A 19200-nucleotide genomic window follows, 5' to 3' on the forward strand; every position below is an offset into this window, starting at 1 on the left:
CCATGGAAATCCTTTGGATTCACACCAACAGATATATTTTTTCCATATCTTATGGTAAATTTTTCTAGTTACAGGTTTTCTGGCCTGAACCAGAGTATCTATAACAGAATCTGAAAACCCACGCTTTGATAGAATCAAGCGTTCAATCTCCAAGCCGTCAGTTGGAGGGAGACCAGATTTGGATGTTCGAATGGACCCTGAACAAGAAGGTCCTGTCTCAAAGGTAGCTTCCATGGTGGAGCCGATGACATATTCACCAGGTCTGCATACCAAGTCCTGCGATCTGGACCCGTAGCAAGGGACCTTGAAGTTCTGACGAGACGCCATCAGATCCATGTCTGGAATGCCCCATAATTGAGTTATTTGGGCAAAGATTTCCGGATGGAGTTCCCACTCCCCCGGATGGAATGTCTGACGACTCAGAAAATCCACTTCCCAATTTTCCACTCCTGGGATGTGGATCGCAGACAAGTGGCAGGAGTGATCCTCCGCCCATTGAATTATTTTGGTCAATTCTTTCATCGCCAGGCAACTCTTTGTTCCCCCCTGATGATTGATATATGCAACGGTCGTCATGTTGTCTGATTGAAACCTTATGAATTTGGCCTTTGCTAGTTGAGGCCAAGCTCTGAGAGCATTGAATATCGCTCTCAGTTCCAGAATGTTTATCGGGAGAAGAGACTCTTCCCGAGACCATAGTCCCTGAGCTTTCAAGGATTCCCAGACCGCGCCCCAGCCCACTAGACTGGCGTCGGTCGTGACAATGACCCACTGGGTCATTCCCTGGGATAGATGGTCCAGGGTCAGCCACCAACGGAGTGAATCTCTGGTCTTTTGATCTACTTGAATCATTGTAGACAAGTCTGTATAATCCCCATTCCACTGTTTGAGCATGCACAGTTGTAATGGTCTTAGATGAATTCGTGCAAAAGGAACTATGTCCATTGTTGCAACCATCAATCTTACTACTTCCATGCACTGCGCTATGGAAGGACGAGGAACAGAATGAAGCACTTGACAAGAGCTTAGAAGTTTTGATTTTCTGACCTCTGTCAGAAAAATCCTCATTTCTAAGGAATCTATTATTGTTCCCAAGAAGGGAACTCTTGTTGACGGGGACAGAGAACTTTTTTCTTTGTTCACCTTCCATCCGTGAGATCTGAGAAAGGCTAGAACGATGTCCGTATGAGCCTTTGCTTTTGACAGAGACGACGCTTGTATTAGAATGTCGTCCAAGTAAGGTACTACTGCAATACCCCTTGGTCTTAGAACCGCTAGAAGGGACCCTAGCACCTTTGTGAAAATCCTTGGAGCAGTGGCCAATCCGAATGGGAGGGCCACAAACTGGTAATGCTTGTCCAGAAAAGCGAACCTTAGGAACTGATGATGTTCCTTGTGGATAGGAATATGTAGGTACGCATCCTTTAGATCCACGGTAGTCATAAATTGACTTTCCTGGATGGTGGGTAGAATCGTTCGAATAGTTTCCATTTTGAACGATGGTACCCTGAGAAATTGGTTTAGGATCTTCAAATCCAAAATTGGTCTGAACGTTCCCTCTTTTTTGGGAACTACGAACAGATTGGAATAAAATCCCATTCCTTGTTCCTTTATTGGAACTGGGTGTATCACTCCCATTTTTAACAGGTCTTCTACACAATGTAAGAATGCCTGTCTCTTTATTTGGTTTGAGGATAAGTGAGACCTGTGGAACCTTCCCCTTGGGGGTAGTTCCTTGAATTCCAGGAGATAACCTTGAGAAACTATTTCTAGCGCCCAAGGATCCTGAACATCTCTTGCCCAAGCCTGAGCAAAGAGAGAGAGTCTGCCCCCCACTAGATCCGGTCCCGGATCGGGGGCTACTCCTTCATGCTGTTTTGTTAGCAGTGGCAGGCTTCTTGGCCTGCTTACCCTTGTTCCAGCCTTGCATTGGTTTCCAGGCTGGTTTGGGTTGTGAGGCATTACCCTCTTGCTTAGAGGATGCAGAATTAGAGGCTGGTCCGTTTCTGCGAAAGGGACGAAAATTAGGCTTATTTTTAGCCTTAAAAGACCTATCCTGTGGAAGGACGTGGCCCTTTCCCCCAGTGATGTCTGAAATAATCTCTTTCAATTCTGGTCCAAATAAAGTTTTACCTTTGAAAGGGATGTTAAGCAATTTTGTCTTGGATGACACATCCGCTGACCAAGACTTTAGCCAAAGCGCTCTGCGCGCCACGATAGCAAACCCTGAATTTTTCGCCGCTAATCTAGCTAATTGCAAAGCGGCATCTAAAATAAAAGAGTTAGCCAATTTAAGTGCGTTAACTCTGTCCATAACCTCCTCATATGGAGTTTCTCTACTGAGCGACTTTTCTAGTTCCTCGAACCAGAACCACGCTGCCGTAGTGACAGGAACAATGCATGAAATTGGTTGCGTTTTATAAACTTTCCCCAAGATTATAAATGCCAATTGTTAGCCTAAATCTGAATAATATGCCCAAATAAAGCAATCGATTTAGCCCATAAAAATGTCTACCAGTTTTTTAGCCCTTATTAAGCCCTTTATTCTGTTTGTTTGACTAAGAAAATGGCTTACCGGTCCCCATGAGGGGAAATGACAGCCTTCCAGCATTACACAGTCTTGTTAGAAATATGGCTAGTCATACCTTAAGCAGAAAAGTCTGCTAACTGTTTCCCACAGTCCTATGTGGAAACAGCAATCGATTTTAGTTACTGTCTGCTAAAATCATCTTCCTCTTACAAACAGAAATCTTCATCCTTTTCTGTTTCAGAGTAAATAGTACATACCAGCACTATTTTAAAATAACAAACACTTGATAGAAGAATAAAAACTACATTAAAACACCAAAAAACTCTTAACCATCTCCGTGGAGATGTTGCCTGTGCAACGGCAAAGAGAATGACTGGGGTGGGCGGAGCCTAGGAGGGACTATATGGCCAGCTTTGCTGGGACTCTTTGCCATTTCCTGTTGGGGAAGAGAATATCCCACAAGTAAGGATGACGCCGTGGACCGGACACACCAATGTTGGAGAAATAAGATTTACTTACCCCAGGACACTCATCTACATATAGTAGATAGCCAAACCAGTACTGAAACGAGAATCAGTAGAGGTAATGGTATATAAGAGTATATCGTCGACCTGAAAAGGGAGGTAGGAGAAGAAATCTCTACGACCGATAACAGAGAACCTATGAAATAGATCCCGTAGAAGGAGACCATTGAATTCAAATAGGCAATACTCTTCTTCACATCCCTCTGACATTCACTGCACTCTGAGAGGAAAACCGGGCTCCAGCCTGCTGCAAAGCGCATATCAACGTAGAATCTAGCACAAACTTACTTCACCACCTCCATGGGAGGCAAAGTTTGTAAAACTGAATTGTGGGTGTGGTGAGGGGTGTATTTATAGGCATTTTAAGGTTTGGGAAACTTTGCCCCTCCTGGTAGGAATGTATATCCCATACGTCACTAGCTCATGGACTCTTGCTAATTACATGAAAGAAAGTATATTAATATAACTGTGTTGGTGGTGCAAAACTGGGGAATGGGTAATAATGGTTTTATCTATCTTTTAAAACAATAACAATTCTATGGTAGACTGTCCCTTTAACTGTTCTTCAGTTAAGTACCCTTCAGGTATTAGCCCAATTACATTATTCTGGAATCCAAAAGTGTAATAACTTGATTCCAGCGCATATCCTATGGTGGTTCCCTTGGACAAGGTGATATCCTGTAGGTTCATGTTATGCACAATACCATGTATTGGAATAGTTCCAATATTTACCATAGGAGTATGGGTCATTGTTATACCCAGATTTTGCATTCTATGGGAGAGGCAAATTAGTGTTTCAGAAGTTTTTAATTTCTGACTTCTCTTTACCTGTAAGGATAAGAGGAACTTATCAGCTTCAGCAGGGATTACAACATCGTTAGACACCTGCATATTTAAAGCATATCCAGAGGCAAAGGTTAATCAAGTCTAATTGTATGGCATATCTATGTAAGAGATTGTTGCCAATATTTATTTGATTATGGGGAGTATTTAAAACTAAAAACAGGTGCTTTGCTGATTTATTACGCATGGATATAGATAATAAACACTTAGCTGTGACATTATAGCTTTCAGACCTGTCATCCAGACCATGGACACAGTGGTCTTGGGGAGAAAGGTATTTAATCACTTTAGGTTCAACTATCTGCGCTAATAAGCCTTCGCTTATATAGCTAGCTTCCTGTTTTAAGCTCAATTTGGCATACTTGGTTTTCCCAAGGTCATGCACTTGCATAGGGATAAATAGATCCTCTTTAACTTTCGCAATTTCTGTGAGGAATTGAGAATGTTCTCCCCCTTTAGGGGATTTAGGGTCCCCCTTGTGGAGGTATATGGTTAATACATCACCGTCTAAGGAAATATTTGCAATCTTTCAAGGCAATCTTTTAAAAACTTATAACAAACCATAGCTAAAGATAAACATTCATAACATTGAAAATAAATGAACTTAGCTTTGGTAGGACTGAACTCAGTCAACGGAATCCCTTAGTACGTTTTGAAACAGGAACAGTGAAATCTTGCAATATGTAATAGAAAAAAACAAAATTTAAAGCAAAATTATCAAATTCCTTAAATGACAGTTTCAGGAATGGGAGAGAATGCAAAATAATAAGCTTCTGGAAACCAGAAGCAATAAAAAAGTGAGGTTTAAATAATGTGAAGAAAAAAGTGGCACAAAAAAGATGCCCAAATATTTTGGCGCCAAATACGACGCCCACATTATTGGCGCCAAATACAACGCCCATATATTTGGCTCCAAATATGACGCCACATCCTCTGACGCCGAAACCGACGCCCACATTTTTTGGCGCACAAAAATGTCTGAATACGCATGCGTCAAAAAATGACGTTAACAGAATACAACTTCCGGCGTCAACTACGGCGCCGGAAATGACAAATTTTTGCGCCAAAAAAGTCAGCGTCAAAAATGACGCAATAAAAAGAAACATTTTCTGCCCCCGCGAGCCTAACAGCACGCAGGAAAAAATGGTCAATTGAAAATTTTCAAGGTAAAGAAAAAATTATTTGAAATGCATTATCCCAAATAATGACACTGACAGTCTGAATTTTAAAGGAATACTGATTATCCTGAATCAAGGCAAATATAAGTTTATAGACATATATTTAGAACTTTACATATAAAGTGCCCAACCATAGATTAGAGTGTCACAAAAAAATAAGATTTACTTACCCCAGGACACTCATCTACATATAGTAGATAGCCAAACCAGTACTGAAACGAGAATCAGTAGAGGTAATGGTATATAAGAGTATATCGTCGATCTGAAAAGGGAGGTAGGAGAAGAAATCTCTACAACCGATAACAGAGAACCTATGAAATAGATCCCGTAGAAGGAGACCATTGAATTCAAATAGGCAATACTCTTCTTCACATCCCTCTGACATTCACTGCACTCTGAGAGGAAAACCGGGCTCCAGCCTGCTGTGAAGCGCATATCAACGTAGAATCTAGCACAAACTTACTTCACCACCTCCATGGGAGGCAAAGTTTGTAAAACTGAATTGTGGGTGTGGTGAGGGGTGTATTTATAGGCATTTTAAGGTTTGGGAAACTTTGCCCCTCCTGGTAGGAATGTATATCCCATACGTCACTAGCTCATGGACTCTTGCTAATTACATGAAAGAAAGTATATTAATATAACTGTGTTGGTGGTGCAAAACTGGGGAATGGGTAATAATGGTTTTATCTATCTTTTAAAACAATAACAATTCTATGGTAGACTGTCCCTTTAACTGTTCTTCAGTTAAGTACCCTTCAGGTATTAGCCCAATTACATTATTCTGGAATCCAAAAGTGTAATAACTTGATTCCAGCGCATATCCTATGGTGGTTCCCTTGGACAAGGTGATATCCTGTAGGTTCATGTTATGCACAATACCATGTATTGGAATAGTTCCAATATTTACCATAGGAGTATGGGTCATTGTTATACCCAGATTTTGCATTCTATAGGAGAGGCAAATTAGTGTTTCAGAAGTTTTTAATTTCTGACTTCTCTTTACCTGTAAGGATAAGAGGAACTTATCAGCTCCAGCAGGGATTACAACATCGTTAGACACCTGCATATTTACAGCATATCCAGAGGCAAAGGTTAATCAAGTCTAATTGTATGGCATATCTATGTAAGAGATTGTTGCCAATATATATTTGATTATGGGGAGTATTTAAAACTAAAAACAGGTGCTTTGCTGATTTATTACCCATGGATATAGATAATAAACACTTAGCTGTGACATTATAGCTTTCAGACCTGTCATCCAGACCATGGACACAGTGGTCTTGGGGAGAAAGGTATTTAATCACTTTAGGTTCAACTATCTGTGCTAATAAGCCTTCGCTTATATAGCTAGCTTCCTGTTTTAAGCTCAATTTGGCATACTTGGTTTTCCCAAGGTCATGCACTTGCATAGGGATAAATAGATCCTCTTTAACTTTCGCAATTTCTGTGAGGAATTGAGAATGTTCTCCCCCTTTAGGGGATTTAGGGTCCCCCTTGTGGAGGTATATGGTTAATACATCACCTTCTAAGGAAATATTTGCAATCTTTCAATTCAATCTTTTAAAAGTATTAACATCAGAGCCACTTTAAGGAGTCTGATCATTTATTTGTAGGATAGTGATTTCAGTTATAGAGTCATTCCTGAAATGAATCTCCACAGCATCTGTCTTCTCTTCCACCACGTGACAGTTATGTCAGGTGCGAGATATACCGGACCGCTTATAATTAATAGGCCTTTTTACTTGTAACCAAATTACATTATTTATGCAATCAATTATGGTGCTTAATCGCTTCAGGAGATCACTACCAATAATTAAACAATCAGTTGGCAGATCCACTATAATGACAGGGTTTCTTATTGCCCTGTTCCTAAGTTTCAATTTTAACCATGCAGTACCGTAGACTTTTAGAGAGTCACCCCCAACTCCTATTAGTTAACCATCAAATTATTTTATTTTAGGTTTGTGGGGTGTTAGCTCATTTAGCTGCGTGTAGTACCTGTGGGATAAAATAGTTGCCTGAGATCCAGTATCAATTAATCCCATGATAGGGTTGGAGACTGAATCCTGGAGCTCAGCTAATACATAATATCTCCCTTCAGTTTCTACCATTTCACACATAAAATTGGCATGATTACACATCTGTGGGTTTTGCCACGGGTTACCTGAGACCGCCATGTTACCTGATGCAGAAGAACTCTCATTCTTACCGGTCCCCTCCTCTATGATAGGGCCAGCCGGGTTCCTATGTACTGCATTTGTGGAAATAAGGTTAAGAGAATACTGCAAAAGAAGAGATTTGTTAGAGCTTCCAGGCTGAGGTTGCTCGTCATCACAGCTAAATCGTCCGTTTCTGGTCTGTAGGGAGAGAATATGATTAGCACCATTATTGACATTTATCATTTTATTTGGTATATCTCTCCCCTCTCTCTCAGGTAATACTGCAGTATTTATGACTGTGCCTGTGCCCCACTGCTGACCATTGGCTGTACTCCTAAAAATGGATTGTTAGGGTTCTGAGCCGTCAAAGCTTGACTCATATTAGTAACTAGTGTAAATAATTGACTTATTTGCATATTGAATTGGCCCACTTGAACAGACAAGCCATTTTTACCCATGGACCGATTTTTTTATGTCCCAGGGTACTGATTCCTGGATCCTTGGGATCCCTCAGAATCATAGCTATTATTCCTATTTTGACGTGGTTGTTTTTGGGGTACAACTTGTTCAGCATTAATGTCTTGGGGAGCACTATTTACTTGGGGTGTCTGGTTACCCTGAGAGTATTTTTGCAACTTTTGATAATTATTTTTATGGGGATACCGTTTACCTTGTGAGTATTCATTTCTTTGGGGATAATTATTTACCTGGGAATGCCCCCCATTTTGAGTATATTCTCTCTGTGCCTCAGCCTGTGTTGGGGGAGGGGCAGAGTTAAAACTTTGTGGGGATGGCCAGTTTTCTCGGGCCACCTCCGCATATGTTTTCTTGTTAGACTCCAAATTAAGGGGGCTAGGTGACACCCTAGTTTCTGCCACAATTTTGGGACTGGGTTTTGGTTCCTTTTTAACCCCCTGTTCACCGGACTGATGAATAGAGTATAACTTTGTTCTCTCTTTGATCAGCCAGTCCAATGAGCAGTGCTCATCAAAATCTCTAGCTAAATTAATTTTGATGTGTGCGGGCAATGCTTCAAAAAATAAATTTACAAATTCTGAGCTTTCAAATATGGGGTAGTCTTCGGCCATACTGTATGAACTTTTCAGTACAGAAAGGAATTTAATTGGGCTTTGATACATGCCACATTTCAAACTGTATACAGCTATTCTCGTAGAGCTTTTAGTGTGATATTGCCCAAATTCTTTTCTGCACTGATTTTTCGTTTCACTCCAGGAATGAATATTCATATCCTTTAGTGAAGCAAAGAATTTGGGATGTTAACCCTCAAATACCCATGGCTAAAATTCAGTTTTTGACTGCTCACTAGTAACATTCATAATGGATAAAGCATGTTCATAAGTCACTAAGTGGTCGATTATAGAATTGGTTCCCTTGTTGAAAAACTTAGGTACAATTTAATTATTTTAGGGGTGTCATATATCTTATTAGGCGTATCTTGGGCTTTCCTAGGGGCCTTATTTTTGGGGCTGGAGCACCCTCTATCTGCCCTATATTTACTATGGGGAGACCCCTTACGTACATTAGTACTACATGGGCTATTTGGGTAGCTGGCTCCGCCCTCTGACTCACTACTAGAGATGCCCTCCCCCCTCCTCTGAGGTATAGTAGTTCCCTGAATTTATAACATGAAGTGATTGTCTATGTGGGAAGTTTATTTCTGACCCAATAGGGGTCCTTTGTTTAAATTCTTTCCTAAATTTCTGCAGTTAATTTCTGATTAATTCCTTAAAGGATTTAGAATTATCTGCATTATCCTCATTGCTAATAGAGGGGTTTTCATTATGACGATATTGTCTTTTTAATTCACTAAGTTCTTTATGGCTTTGCGCGAGTTGTTTATTTAACTCTTGTATTTTTGCTAGTAAATTTAGGTTATGCTTATCTAAGGTGGCCATGTCTTGCTTAAATGTAACAATTTCATTTTCAGCCATTTCTAAACTCTCTTCGCACTTGCGTGATGAGCGAATACCATTGTCTAGCCCTTGTATTTGCAATTCCTTTTCTATAAGAAGTGTAGATATTTCGTCAATAATGCATATTACAAGGGGCCAAGATTTTAGTATTAGTTCATCCCGTTTTTTTAGATTTTTGCATTGATTCATTTTTAATAATTCTTGGAATAATTCACTTTTTTCATTCCACCTTCCATCATTAATATCAATATTTCTTTTACAAAGATATGACGAGTCCACGGATTTCATCCTTGTGGGATATTAACCTCCTGCTTACAGGAAGTGGCAAAGAGCACCATAGCAGAGCTGTATATATATAGCCCCTCCCATCCCCTCCACCCTCAGTCATTCTCTTTGCCTATGTTATACTAGGAAGACATGGTAAAGTGAGGCGTTAGTTTTAGTTTCTTCAATCAAGAAGTTTTTTATTTTAAATGGTACTGGTGCGTACTATTTTCCTCAGGGGGATATGGAAGAAGATTTCTGCCCTGAGGTTGATGATCTTAGCAGTTGTAACCTCTTTTTAATGTAGCCTATTATGTCCATCTTAAGAACATCGCCCTGAGTGAGGGGTAATCTTGGGGAACATATTTCAACACTATGTATAGATTCAATTGATTCACTCCTTGTAACAGACATTATTATATTGGCTTAGTATTAAGTTAAATAAAAACATTAATACAATTTTGACCAATGAGGGGGGGAAAATTAATCTTTTTTTTTTTTAGATAATAATTTCTATTTACTACAAAATATATTATATCAATGTGATAAATTTAATAATATCTACTGCGGTGCCTTCAAACCCCCAATAAAATGCATATACGAAACAATTAAAATCAACATTTTTTTCATAAATTCTTTATATTAGTAAAAGTTATAAACACATTGAATTATATTTATAGGAACCAGATTATGAATCAAACTTTACAAGCTTAAACTGTTACAATATTTTATACAAAGATCATAAAAATGTACCTTTACAATTTACCTTATTCACAATGAGCACATTAAAATACCACAATAAAATACCAGAATATGGATTGCTAACTTTCACAGTGCCTAGTTAAACAATATAACAAGATAGTTTAACAGCCACTTTCTATGCCAAGTTATCTGAGCTGAAATGAATCTTATTTTAGCTACAATTAAGGCAAGTTCTAAAATATATATACAGTTGCAAATATGAATTACTTAGCACTAAATATGACTAGTTAAACTACACAGGACTGTGAACATGAGCTTAAAATACAAATTGTGCCCTTTTAAAATTACTAACTGCAATCTAGTTGTAATTACCAAATACCTTTGATTTAAATATTATATATATATATTTATCAATTGCGTATACTTTACCCCAAATAACCAAATCGATGTTTCAGTTTACAGAATTTCTTGTTTTGCCTCATATGAATAAAGGTATTGCAATATGGATAATAAAAGGTAGCCCAATTTTGCTTATAATGACTGTGTCCCAGAATGGCAGCAAAGTTATCGGTCAAAAATTTAGCAAACAGCTCCCATTTATTCCTATGCATGAGGTTATATCACATGATATACCCTACCCCTTTTTATTGTAATCATTGGTGAAATTGGTATGATAGGCCCTCAGAGCTTGTCTTTGGATTGGCCCTAACGGAGCTTGTCTCTGATTCGCTATGAGATCTGAAAATCTCATAGACTATTTGGTTTGGGATATGTTTTAAACAGTCAATTCATTTGGCTTTCATACCAGTCTCAATCCCCTAGGGGGCAGCAAACAACCAGAAATGCAGTATCACCATCAACACTGCCAACAGCTTAATTATCTAACCTTAAAAACGTTTATCAAATACTTTAATTTCTTGTATTAATAAGTCATATTTTTAATATACATGGACCATATTGTGCCATTTTTTCTGATTATTTTAATATGAAACATCAGCATTATTTTTTTTTTAAATCTCTGGAACCTGCAATATTGGGCCATGTGGCGCATCTGTTTTTGTTTGTTGTTCTAGATTATTTTTAGCATCATACTAGTATTATCTTAAAATGCATTTAAAGTTGCATTTGATTATTTTCTTATATTCATACAAACACAGCATATGTCACATACAGTACACCTCTTTCTGAGTGCACAAAACATATGACACAATTTATGGGACAACCACACGTGTATTTGTCAGATGCCTGGAAAATAAAAAGAATAGGTTATTAATTCTTAAAATAAATTGGACATTTTAAATTGACTGTATAGCTATTTGTTCAATACAGCAGACATTTATCCAATATAGTATCAGTTTCATATAAATATATATATGTATATATGTGTGTTTTAAATATGATCTGTGTATTTTAAATTATTATGAAGATTTAGGCACAGCATTTCCATATGTCTGTAGGTTCAGTTCAGCTGCCTTATGTGTATTTATTTGGCTCAGGGGCAATTAACAGGTCTGTGCTAATTACTGTATTCTAGAATTTCTGTTCGCTTATCTGACTTTATGTACAGAATGTCGTCTCCAAACATCCTATGATGTATGCTGGCTTGGTTGATTATCACGTCCCTGTTATGACCTCATGTGGAGTGATGAGCTTCAAAGGTAAATCAATTTAGAGATTTCAATGTTTGTTCTTTTTAGAAGTCCTGTTTGTTTCTTTTGTTCTACAAGTCTGTGTTTCAGACCAAGAGGGGGGTTGTTTTACAAACAGTTTCACAAATAAAATGAGTTCTTGGTCTTATATCTATGTGTAGATAAAATATACATGCATATATATTATTTAATAACACTCACAGATATCCTGACAAATCGGTTGTCGATATACTCCACTTTAAATCTAAAGGAATTGTCATAATCAGGATCAGGCATCCTCCGAGTCAGAGCTCTTTAAGAGAGCAGGGTTTTGGGGTTGAGGGGAAGGATTTTGCACATTAAACTCATGAGACTGACATAAATACCCAGATGTACGCTTACTTGGTTTGGGGGCTGCCGCCAAACAATCTGTCACAATTTTGTAGATGCTAGTTTTAAATTCAGGAGTAAAACCGGTAGAGTCCTCCGGAGTGACAAGTATTGGGATAACTTCACTCTGAGAAGTGGAAGGTTGTGTTTAGTTTACACCATTCTCACAGACTTGGTTGACTTGGCATACTGAAACAGATTTGCAAAATAAACATATATATGTAGCTAGAGTGATATCCGAAACTGACTTCTCTATAGAAATATCAGTGGGGACAGAAACATTTTGTTCCATAATTGTACTTATATTTAAGTATGCAATGACAACCTATATTAGAAACAGTAAAGAGAAAACCTGGTGCATATATCTCCCAGAGAAATAAACCCCCGAATAATTTAAATAGCCCTTAAGTACCACTTGGCATCTCCTGTATGGGTATTCACCCCCTTCCTGGGACTGGTAGGCACTGGAAATATGTTTAGAATCTGGTCCAGCTGTAGTAAAGATCTGGTTGCTGAGGCTCTGCATTGAGAGAGAAATAGCCTGGGAACACTGAGGGGGCAGAGCTACTGCTGGGAGAAAAGCCGGTATTTTTATACTGGAGAAAACACTTTTGGTTCTGTTTCAATAAAAACTAGTGCCCCGAGCATAAAAATCCTTTATAAATTTTAAAACATTGGTCCCCAGCCTAACCAAGCGTCCTCTACAAGACCGCATATTGCACTAAAATAATGGTGGTTTTCTTAAAGGGACATACAACAAAATAATAAAAATGCCGCCAAAAGTATCTCTATAGCTGCCAGAGGCATGCAAAGGGTCAGGGGCTTCCCTGATAATGATTCCCATGATGATAGAACTGTTAGAGACCTGATAGGGAAAAGATTGTGTCATGAGGAGAGCAGGTTAAGTCCCAAGGCTATGCTGTACCTGCATAAGATTACCTACAAATAGCCTCTGGGCTGTGTGTGTGCTGTTACGTAGCACCCCTCCACTGGTTTACCAGGCATGTGAATCTATGTCAATGCAGCTTTAGCAGAATCCAGTAGAGAGCCTATCCAATGCAGGTATTGAGTACCGCAGAGGATTGCAGTAGGAAATACCTGAGTCCCTCTGGGGGAGGCTAGGGACAAGTCCCTGCAACACCTAAGGGTAGTTATAGCTGAAGTCCTGTTAGGGCTGTGCACATAACAGGGTATTCCTGTGTCTCTGTATGATTCAGCTGCTGTGAAGAGTCTTTTCTGTCTTCTTTGTAAATTATACTCCCCAGGGACTCTCGGTCTCACATAGGTCTGAGCTCCCAATTATAATCCATAAGCAAGTAGCTGGGACAACCTCTATTCTCAACCATCTCCTATGAGGCCAAGAACAAAACCTAAGAGAGAGATGGGAGGGTTTTAAAGCTCTTGTGGCAGGAAATATATTCTATATTTTATGGAGGACTGTGGACCTTCATCATTTCACAAAAGAAATAGTAATTTTTTTTTATACTTTTATTTTAATAAAAATTATCAATCAAAAAGTTTGTATTTCAGAATAAGTTTAGATTTCCAGATGTGGGGATTTGTACCTTTATCCAACAACTAATTAATTATATAATTGTGTGAATATTAATTATACAAAGTGCTTAATGTAACCAAATTACAACTAAGCAGGTGTGCTGCTGCGCCAGTGAAGTAATGCTGCCCCATCCTCTATGATATTTTAAGGCTCAAGATTCATCTTTAATGTATTCTCTAATGAAGTGTGCTATGTTTCATTTTAGGATGTGTTGGGACAAAAATGGGTCCTGGTATTATATACACATCTACACATTTTCTGGTCTCCGACCTAATATTTACTATATATTACATATTTCTTTATTAATGGCCATTGTCACATTTTTAAAATGGAAGGTAAAATCATTTATTCAAAGTAGAAGAAATGATGATTGTGTACTTGAAACTGTTGTGTGTACAGCTCCAAAAAAGTCTTAACCCCTTCATGCCTGGGACCAAGTGTTTAACCCTATGTAAACACTTGCTTTTAAAATTAAATTTCAAGGGTTGGATTGGATCATAAGGCTGCAGGATGCCAGATTGGTTAGGATGTTGCATGTCCTCCTTACGTCCAGTGCTGATAGGACAGCATGGGGTTAAGGGGGGTTAAGGGGCATTAAGGGGTTAAAAGAGTGGATAGAATTATTGTTCAGAAAATAATTTATGTACACCAGCACATATTTGCTGCAGTATTGCCATGTTAATGATTTCTAAACAAAGTGCACACATTCTATTACTTTTCCAAAAAAACAAAAAATAAAAATAAAACTATTTACTAAAATTACTGGAAAAATCAAAGAGTTGACTTCTGCAGTTATCTTACATCAGTCTCATCTATAGCTGTGATGTTTTCTTCCTGTGTTTTCTGGTGTTTTAAGCATAGATCATTTTAAAATCTTATAACCTCCTTGAGTAGACCATAAACTACCACAATAAAATTAGGACTTCACTTGTAAGTAGCAACCTAAAAGGTGGGCTGAGAGAGGGTACAAAATGTAATGCCTTACTCATAGCATACTACAGTATTAGTGTAGTGTAATTAGAAATCTAGTCTCACATAGATGCCAACTGGATATTTTCCATTGTCTCTGCTCAGTATTTCAACTGGACAATATATAGTGACCTAGTGTATAATTATATTTTGACCTCTGTCCTTGACAAAATAGCCCCTCCTTCCATAGCTTGCACCTGGCAGAAAACACCCCCAACCTTGACACACACACACCTGAACGGCACTGGAGGAAATCTCGCTCCTCTGTTGACTTCTTGCATTACAAATTGATGCTGCACCCTCATCTGCCCTTGATAAGGGTCAAGTCCTACAATGAAAAGTGGGGGAACTCACCAAGTTCTGATATCATGATCTTGATAAGCTTTGTGTGTGCATTCAATGATAATGTGGTTTAAAGTAAAATTATGGTCACAAGACATCTGAGTGTAATTTTCTTTTACCATTACACGTATACCCAGTAAATGTGACGCAAGTAACACTGGCAGAGGAAGCAGGAGGGCACAGTGACATTGAAAACAAAACAGGTCACCTTGCACTTTGGGTTGAAACAGGTAAGGTTAAATCTGCAGCAAATACATTATAGAGGACAGAGAGGAAGGGGAAGAGAAACATGGAATAAAAAGGTGGAAATAATTAATACAGGAGGTATATTTAATCTTAGTAAACGTTGCTATTTTGTGGTCTGGCTTTGATACTGTGCAGTTTGCACAAATAAATCTGTTGAAGATATTTCGGTGGTGCTGCTTCTTATTTGTGATTCAATCTTAGTAAAACTATTCTTAATAAAGAACAGGAAAAAGTTCTAAGCAAAGGATTATCCTTATCTTGATAAAGACACCCATGCCGAATCACGTAGAAGACTGACTTGTGTGAGCGGAAAAATACCACAGGAGTGTGAGCTATTCAGTTGTACAGACCTGCAATTTGTGTTAATTTTTTAATTAAGAGCCGAAGAGATACCGGTTACGTGATTGGAGAAGGGTAGTAGACCAGGTGACCTCTCGAAAACATTAGACCGGTAAGAGTGAATCACCTTGGATCAAGTACACAGGAAAATACCCCTGCAAATATCCTTTCAGAGGTCCAGTAAGGATTTTTTACTATTCTCGACTGCCAACAAACCTTTGTTTTAGATGAGCTTTACTTTAGAGGATCTATAGGCTTTGCCTAGACTACATACAGCTTTTCAACAGTTGTTTTCTGCTTACTGTGGATACTATGGCTTAGAATACAGCTTATACTGACTGCAAACATCACACTCCATATCATACTTCTCAAGGAGATTTTACCTATTATTTGTACTTTGCTAAAGACTGTGTCCAAATAAGGGATATATGCTTTTTGTGGATTATTAAGATAACGCTACAAAAAATAACATCTTTATTGTGGATCATCGCAAAGGTGCCCATTTATTTAATAAGTGCTATATGCTTATACGCCTATTGAAGACTTTATTAGGAGTTACATATACAGTATATGTATTTTATTATTTATTTTTTGAGCCTATTAAATCACTAATATTTATATCTAGCTGTATTTCTGAATTTGTATATAATTGTGTATTGATAAACCCTTTTTCCTTTTAGCTTTAATTAGCGCCACTCTCCCACTCTTTTTAAAATACATTATCTTGTACAGGTCAGCATTCTGCAGAAATCTGGCCTGTTAACCATACATTGATAGATATAAACTGCTAGATTTAGAGTTTGGCGTTAGCCGTCAAAACCAGCGTTAGAGGCTCCTAACGCTGGTTTTGGGCTACCGCTGGTATTTAGAGTCAGTCAGGAAAGGGTCTAACGCTCACTTTGCAGCCGCGACTTTTCAATACCACAGATCCCCCTACGCCATTTGCGTATCCTATCTTTTCAATGGGATCTTTCTAACGCTGGTATTTAGAGTCTTGGCTGAAGTGAGCGTTAGAAATCTAACGACAAAACTCCAGCCGCAGAAAAAAGTCAGGAGTTAAGAGCTTTCTGGGCTAACGCCGGTTCATAAAGCTCTTAACTACTGTGCTCTAAAGTACACTAACACCCATAAACTACCTATGTACCCCTAAACCGAGGTCCCCCCACATCGCCGCCACTCTATAAAATTTTTTTAACCCCTAATCTGCCACTCCGTACACCGCCTCAACCTACGTTATCCCTATGAACCTCTAATCTGCTGCCCCTAACACCGCCGACCCCTATATTATATTTATTAACCCCTAATCTGCCGCCCCCAACGTCGCCTCCACCTACCTACAATTATTAACCCCTAATCTGCCGACCGGACCTCACTGCTACTATAATAAATGTATTAACCCCTAATCCTCCTCACTCCCGCCTCAATAACCCTATAATAAATAGTATTAACCCCTAATCTGCCGACCGGACCTCACCGCTACTCTAATAAATTTATTAACCCCTAAAGCTAAGTCTAACCTTAACACTAACACCCCCCTAAGTTAAATATAATTTAAATCTAACGAAATAAATTAACTCTTATTAAATAAATTATTCCTGTTTAAAGCTAAATACTTACCTGTAAAATAAACCCTAATATAGCTACAATATAAATTATAATTATATTGTAGCTATTTTAGGATTAATATTTATTTTACAGGCAACTTTGTATTTATTTTAACCAGGTACAATAGCTATTAAATAGTTAACTATTTAATAGCTACCTAGTTAAAATAATTACAAAATTACCTGTAAAATAAATCCTAACCTAAGTTACAATTAAACCTAACACTACACTATCAATAAATTAATTAAATGAAATACCTACAATTATCTACAATTAAACCTAACACTACACTATCAATAAATTAATTAAATACAATACCTACAAATAAATACAATGAAATAAACTAACTAAAGTACAAAAAATAAAAAAAGCTAAGTTACAAAAAATAAAAAAAATAAGTTACAAACATTTTAAAAATATTACAACAATTTTAAGCTAATTACACCTAATCTAAGCCCCCTAATAAAATAACAAAGCCCCCCAAAATAAAAAAATTCCCTACCCTATTCTAAATTAAAAAAGTTCAAAGCTCTTTTACCTTACCAGCCCTTAAAATGTCCTTTTGTGGGGCATGCCCCAAAGAAAACTGCTCTTTTGCCTGTAAAAGAAAAATACAACCCCCCCAACATTAAAACCCACCATCCACATACCCCTAATCTAACCCAAACCCCCCTTAAATAAACCTAACACTACCCCCCTGAAGATCATCCTACCTTGAGTCGTCTTCACTCAGCCGAGCCACCGATGGAACCGAAGAGGAAATCCGGAGCGGCAGAAGTGATCCTCCAAGGGGCGCTGAAGAAGTCTTCCATCCGGGCGATGTCATCTTCTAAGCGGCGCTGAAGAAGTCTTCCATCCCGGCGATGTCATCTTCCAAGCGGGGTCTTCAATCTTCTTCTTCAGGATCCATCCTCATTCCGCCGACGCGGAACATCCTTCTTCCCCGATGGACTACCGTCGAATGAAAGCTCCTTTAAGGGACGTCATCCAAGATGGCGTCCCTCGAATTCCGATTGGCTAATAGGATTCTATCAGCCAATCGGAATTAAGGTAGGAAAATTCTGATTGGCTGATGGAATCAGCCAATCAGATTCAAGTTCAATCCGATTGGCTGATCCAATCAGCCAATCAGATTGAGCTCGCATTCTATTGGCTGATTGGAACAGCCAGTAGAATGCAAGCTCAATCTGATTGGCTGATTGGATCAGCCAATCGGATTGAACTTGAATCTGATTGGCTGATTCCATCAGCCAATCAGAATTTTCCTACCTTAATTCCGATTGGCTGATAGAATCCTATCAGCCAATCGGAATTCGAGGGACGCCATCTTGGATGACGTCCCTTAAAGGAGCCTTCATTCGTCGGTAGTCTGATTGAAGACCCCGCTTGGAAGATGACCTCGCCGGGATGGAAGACTTCTTCAGCGCCGCTTGGAAGATGACATCGCCCGGATGGAAGACTTCTTCAGCGCCGCCTGGAGGATCACTTCATCGGATGGAAGACTTCTTCAGCGCCCCTTGGAGGATCACTTCTGCCGCTCCGGATCTCCTCTTCGGTTCCATCGGTGTCTCGGCTGAGTGAAGACGACTCAAGGTAGGATGATCTTCAGGGGGTAGTGTTAGGTTTATTTAAGGGGGGTTTGGGTTAGATTAGGGGTATATGGGTGGTGGGTTTTAATGTTTGGGGGGGTTGTATTTTTCTTTTACAGGCAAAAGAGCAGTTTTCTTTGGGGCATGCCCCACAAAAGGCCCTTTTAAGGGCTGGTAAGGGAAAAGAGCTTTGAACTTTTTTAATTTAGAATAGGGTAGGGCATTTTTTTATTTTGGGGGGCTTTGTTATTTTATTAGGGGGCTTAGATTAGGTGTAATTAGCTTAAAATTGTTGTAATATTTTTAAAATGTTTGTAACTTATTTTTTTTATATTTTGTAACTTAGCTTTTTTTATTTTTTGTACTTTAGTTAGTTTATTTAATTGTATTTATTTGTAGGTAT

This window comes from Bombina bombina, chromosome 3 (genome assembly GCF_027579735.1).
Source record: "Bombina bombina isolate aBomBom1 chromosome 3, aBomBom1.pri, whole genome shotgun sequence".
Taxonomy (NCBI): Eukaryota; Metazoa; Chordata; class Amphibia; order Anura; family Bombinatoridae; genus Bombina; species Bombina bombina.